We start from the raw sequence: 6,000 nt of genomic DNA on the forward strand, positions 1-6,000 counted from the left end.
CGCTCATAGGGACATTTAGGAGAGGTTTTGCTTTTATGGTCATGATAGTTTCGCTTTTATGAACATATGAGGTTTCGCTCATATGGACATGTATCTATGAGCGAAACCATCTGCACTATATATAGGTGTACTCATGAGCGAAACTATATAGATTCTCTTGTATTCCACGTCGAAGTGCTGCCGGTGTGAAGAACTGCGTGTAATCGTGTGTTAATCAATACAATCAGCAGTTTTAGTGAAGAATCAGCTATTTCTAACTTCGTTTCATGTAATTCTGATGTGCGTTTGGTGTAATATAATTTAGATGTATATTTAAGCCCTTTTTACACTTTTAGCCAAGTTTTAAATTTATAAAACACGATATTTACTAACACTAAACACACATATGGGCAAGTGCACCCATCGTGGACGTAGTATAGTGTTGGTAAGATACCGAGGTCGTCCAAGGACACAAGAGCTTTTAGTACCAGTTTATCCTCAACGTCTAACCAAATCAAAATGTTAGAAAAGATTTTTAAACTAAGAAAGTAAAAACTAACTAAATGCTGAAAATAAAATAAAAATAAAAACAGATAGACAAGATGAATCACTTGGATCCGACTCGTGTATTAGTGATTATTTTCGCACTTTTGCACTTGTTTAAGAGATTATCTTAGTTATTGTTGTAGGCCCCTCTTTTGAAGGCGACGTTACCCTCAACCCAGTAGTTTGAGTCAGCAAGGATACAATCCTAAAGGGTCGTATTATTGAAAGATAATGAATTAAGTTATTAATGCAAATTATGGTAGGCCCCTCTTTTGGAGGTGACGTTACCCTCGACTAAGTAGTCTGAGTCAGCAGGGATACAGTCCTAAATAGCCGGGTTATAGTATTAATAGTAGTTAACTTATGAGGGGGTCAAAGAGTTTGGATCCCCGGCATCCAATACCTATGGGCATTGAAGGAGATCCTACTAAATTTGACCCAGGTCCCTTGCAGGACCTCTAAACGCTGAACAAGGGCAAGACCCTTACCAAACCGTTCCCTTAACCCCGACCAGGTAGCCAACATACCTCCATATAGACCGTGGAGATATGAATGGTGAAAATCTTTTATTTTATATAGACAGTAAAATAATGCCAAGACACCACGGACAAACGATAAGGAAAGATCACCTTCAACATAAGCAACTAGTTATTAAAGTCATTAATACAAAACCAAATAAAAAGTGCAAAAGATTGAAAATAAAAAGTATTATACTAAACACTTGTCTTCACCAAGTGATGTAAGAGAGTTAGGCAAACATGGCCTTGATTGTCAAGAACTCTTACGATCAATCTTGGATCCCGAGACAACTCACACACTCTATGATGGACAATGGATGATGGTGGTGGATGATGGTGTTGTGATGGTGGTGGGTGGTGGATGAAGTGTGAGAGAGGTGGTGTGCCAAGGGATGAGTTGCAATGAAACCAAGCACTCCTATTTATAGGCTGAACAGAAGGCTGGGCACGGCCCCGTGTCCGCTGGACACGACCCCGTGCCTGTCTGACACTCTCTCTCTTCATTAATTGTAATTCGCAATTACAATTAATGCGCCTGCTGTACTTTCGCCACGCCCCCGTGTTCACTGGGCACGGCCCCGTGGTGGGCAATAGAAGCTTCTATAGGTTTGTCTTTTCTGCTGCTTCTTGGGCACGGCCCCGTGCTGGCTGAGCACGGGGCGTGTTCAGTCTTCTGCCTTCTCTATTTTGCTTGGGAGGATGCTGTTGAGGGGTCGGGCAATCCACTTATGTTCCTTTTCTTGTATTTGTGTTAGATTTAGCTGTCTTTTTGCTTCTTTTGTGAATTTGAGCTCATTTAATCCTGAAAATACAAAAGGAAGACAAAAACACTCTTTTTCCAACATTAGTACTTAAAAAGGGTTAGTTTTATGTCTCATTTGATGTAATTTATATGTTGCATTTTACACACATCAAATACCCCCACACTTGAATTTTTGCTTGTCCTCAAGCAAAACTCTTTAATACGTGGCTTACACTCCCAAATGGAATGGGTAGAAGAGAAGGTTTTGGCTTGTCATAGAGTGTCGGGAATCCAAGATCTTTTTGGTTTTATTTTTATTTATTTACAATCCTATTCGTTATGATTTATTTAGAACGTTTCATAGGAGAAATTACTTATTTGGGCATAGCATGCCTTTTTTAAAATTCCATTTATATACAAGTTCACATACCTCCCGGGAGAAATCACTCACACTCGGCCGAAGGTGTATTTTTAGTGAATCACTCGAGAGCGGCGTGGAACTTATCCCTACCATAGGCTTGCCAAGCAATCAATCCTCCTCCTTTTTAACTTGTTACCTTTGTAAATATCAAGTGGACTTTTTGGGTAAAGGCTTGGGCTAAAGGTGGGTAGTTGGGTTAGTGGTTAGTAGAAAATGGTGAAAAGCGTAAAAAGCGTCGGTTTTCGTAAAACATTTTGTTTTAGTGACTTTTTATTCTTAATGAAGTATTTCTTCAAATAAGCTTTTGTTTTAAGAGCTTTGTTTGTTTATTTCTAACTTCATCAAATTTTTTTTTTCAGTCACACGAAAACCGAGCTTGTTACTAAAATTTACAAAAAGGGTTTTGGTGGGTAAAAGGGTTTTAGGGTAAAGAAATGAAAGGTTTAGGCTCAAAGGGGTTAACTAGGGGGAGTTTTTGGGTAGGTGAAAGGAAAAATAAAAATAATGGTTTTGAAAGAAAAAGGGTTAGTCCTAACGCCTCCATCATTTACTTACTTGGATTTAAGTTGGTAAGGACCGGGAATGAATCGTCGTGGCAAGTTCTAGAGTCGTAAGAACCAAGCGGCTATTCACACAAGAAACGAAAAATGAGCATTTAGTCTAAAGATGTGTATTTGTATGCTCAATAAAGGCTCAAAACTCACTTTTTATGGGAATGGGTTTTTCTATGTGATCAAGTATATATAATCGAATTTTAACTAAGCTTGTCATGCCGTTTCATAATTTTCTTATGTTAGTTCTTTTTATCACGAAGCTATCGGTTGTAAACTTGCAAAAATATAACCTTATTAATCTTAGAATTCCCAACTTAAACTTTAGACAAGTAAAAAAAAATGAAAAATTTTTTTTTTTTGAAAAAAATTTGGGGTGATTAGCGGTTCCAATAGAGTTTTGTGTAAGGCTTGTTATTTGGACTTGCAAAATTTCAAGGTTTTAGCATCCCCCCACACTTAAATTACACATTGTCCTCAATGTGTCCCAAAAATAAATTTTTAGGTTGATTGAATGTGTAACATGGTGTTTAAAAGCAAAAATTTATGTTACTGGCAGTCTGGACACAGCCCCGTGGGGACCGGGCACGGCCCCGTGTTCAGGTGCAAGTAACGATAATTAAGAAAAAGAAACAGAAGCCTGGGCACGGGGGCGTGTCTGGTGAACACGGCCCGTGTCCAGTTACCTGACATTTTCTTGCAGGGGGTTCAGCACGAGGCCGTGTTGGCTGGGCACGGCCCGTGTTGAACCTACTGTAACGGAGAAATCGTCGACGTGTGGCCTTGTTCTTGTGCATGGGGCCATGTTTCTCATTTCCCTTATCATCCTTTACCACCATGAGTGTGTTTTATTTCTGCAAATTAAAACTAAAAGATTAAACTAAGCTAAGGATAGTTCCGCGGAATGCCTCCGTGGTGCGCCACGTTTATAAGGGTCCTTGGCTAGACCCAAAGTGAGGTTATATATTTTCTGAGTGGGATGTTTTGCATCCCATGTTGCACCGTCGGAGAGCAGCATCCAAACTCGAATCAATAACCTTCATGTAGTTGACCGGGTCATCGTCCTCTATTCTCTTCCTAACCCCAAACTATACTTCATCATCTCCGTACCTTAAGGTGAGCGTTCCGTTATTCATGTCTACCACTGCTTGTGCGGTTGCTAGAAATGGTCTCCCTAGTATGAGGGGGACTTCGGTGTCTTCTTCCATATCAAGTATAACAAAGTCGGCCGGGTAGACAAATTTGTTTACCTTTACTAGGACATTTTCGATGACACCTTCGGCAAGTTGTATGCTCATTTTTGTAGGACTCGTTGTTCCTAGGCCGAGTCTTTTGAACATTGATGAGGGCATGAGGTTAATGCTAGCCCCAAGGTCGGCTAGTGCATTACGAACGGGGGAGTCCCCGATCGAGCAAGGAATTGTGAAGCTTCCGGGATCGAATTTCTTTTGGGGGAGTTTGTTGAGTACGAGGGCAGAGCATTCTTCGCCTAAGTTAACTAATTGCAACGTTTCAATTTTCCTTTTATGAGTGAGGAAGTCCCTCATGAACTTATAATATTTAGGCATTTGAGTTAGGACATCAATAAAAGGAATGTTGACATGCAATTGTTTTAGTAGACTTTCGAATTTTGCGAATTGCTCATTGGTCTTTTGACGAATTAACCTCCCGGGGTACAGAACTCGAGGAGCTTTGGTAGGCTCTGATGATGGAGGGGAGTCCTTTTCTTGCAGAGGCGGTGGTATAGTCTCCTCTGTCGGCGGTGGCGCTTCCGCAGGCCCCATGGTGCGGTTTCGTAACGTGATGAGATGAACTTGCGCTTTTGGGTTTGTTTCGGTATTGCTTGGTAATGCGCCTGGTGGTCTCTCGGAAAAATTTTGGGCTAGTTGACTTAATTGTTTTTCTATGTTTTGAATACTAGCTTGTCGATTTCTAAAATTTGATTCAATTTGTAGAAACCTTTCCGAGTTTTTCTTTTCAGTGTCGGAGATGAGGCGAGATACAGTATCTTCAAGCCTTTCTCGTCCACCTTGTTGTTGAGTGAAATTTTGTGACTCTTTTCTTGGTTGTTGAAAGTTTGTTCGTTGGTTTTATTGGTTACTACTATTGTCGGGTTCTCTCCAACCAAGGTTAGGATGATTCCGCCATCCTTGGTTGTAAGTGCCCGTTGGAGGACCCAACGGCCTAGGTCTATTGTCAATGTAGCTTACCGACTCTTGTTGATCGTCCGTTTCTTTCATACAACTCCAATTTTCATGTGGCCCACCACACCCTTCACAAGCCATAACCGAGACCGTTTTTGTCATTTCCAATTTTTTTATTTTTGAAGAAAGGGCCTCGATTTGGGCTTGTAACGAAGTGTTTTCATCAACCTTATGGGCACCCCGGGCAATAGATTTATTGCCTCGGGGAGTGTGCCACTGGAAATTGGTTTGAGCAATTTCCTCAATTTGGTTATATATTTCATGCGGGCGGCGATTACCTAAAAGTCCCCCGGAGCTAGAGTCAAGTGTCTGCCTTGTGTGTGGCAACAACCCATTATAGAAAGTGGATACTTGTTGCCATATCGCAAGGCCGTGATGTGGACACTTTCGCAATAGCTCCTTGAACCTTTCCCAAGTTTCATATAAGGATTCCCCGTCCTCTTGTGAATATGTATTAATTTCAGTCATTAATTTAGCCGTTTTAGCGGGAGGGAAATACTTAAATAGAAATTTTTGGGCTAGTTCATCCCAGGTGTTTACCGATCCAGCTGGGAGGGCGTTAAGCCAGGCTTTTACTCGGTCTTTTAGTGAGAAAGGAAACATTCGAAGGCGGATGGCGTCATTTGATGCTCCATTGATCCGAAAGGTATCACATATTTCTAAGAAATTAGTAATATGTAGATGGGGATCCTCGTCCGCAAGCCCATGGAAGGTTGCGGAGTTTTGAAGCATTTGTATCAAATGCGGCCGAAGTTCGAAGTTATTGGCTTCAACATTCGGTGCACTGATAGCGGCGCCAAGGTTACCTACGGTGGGTCGTAGATAATCCATGAGGGTACGTTGATCCGCCATTGGAAGTGGATTTCCCGAAACCTTCACTTGGTTTTTGGCTTTTAGTCTTTTTCTGAGAAAGCGTTCGGGTTCTTCTAGAGGTTCTTTTATGTCCTTATTAGAACTGGAGCTCATACACTACGTAGGGGTGGCGTCTGGTTCCAAGTCCTGCAATAAAAAAAAAAAAAAGAATGCTGGTCAGAAGGTT

General features: G+C 41.2%; 1 non-coding gene across 1 annotated transcript; it reads left to right on the forward strand.

The window, feature by feature from the left end:
- Positions 1-5,328: 5,328 nt before the first annotated feature.
- Positions 5,329-5,435, forward strand: LOC118485229. The gene has a single exon (XR_004875534.1). It is a non-coding gene; the product is annotated as a small nucleolar RNA R71 (small nucleolar RNA).
- The last annotated feature ends 565 nt before the right edge of the window (positions 5,436-6,000 follow it).

Source organism: Helianthus annuus, chromosome 12 (assembly GCF_002127325.2).
Source record: "Helianthus annuus cultivar XRQ/B chromosome 12, HanXRQr2.0-SUNRISE, whole genome shotgun sequence".
Classification (NCBI taxonomy): Eukaryota; Viridiplantae; Streptophyta; class Magnoliopsida; order Asterales; family Asteraceae; genus Helianthus; species Helianthus annuus.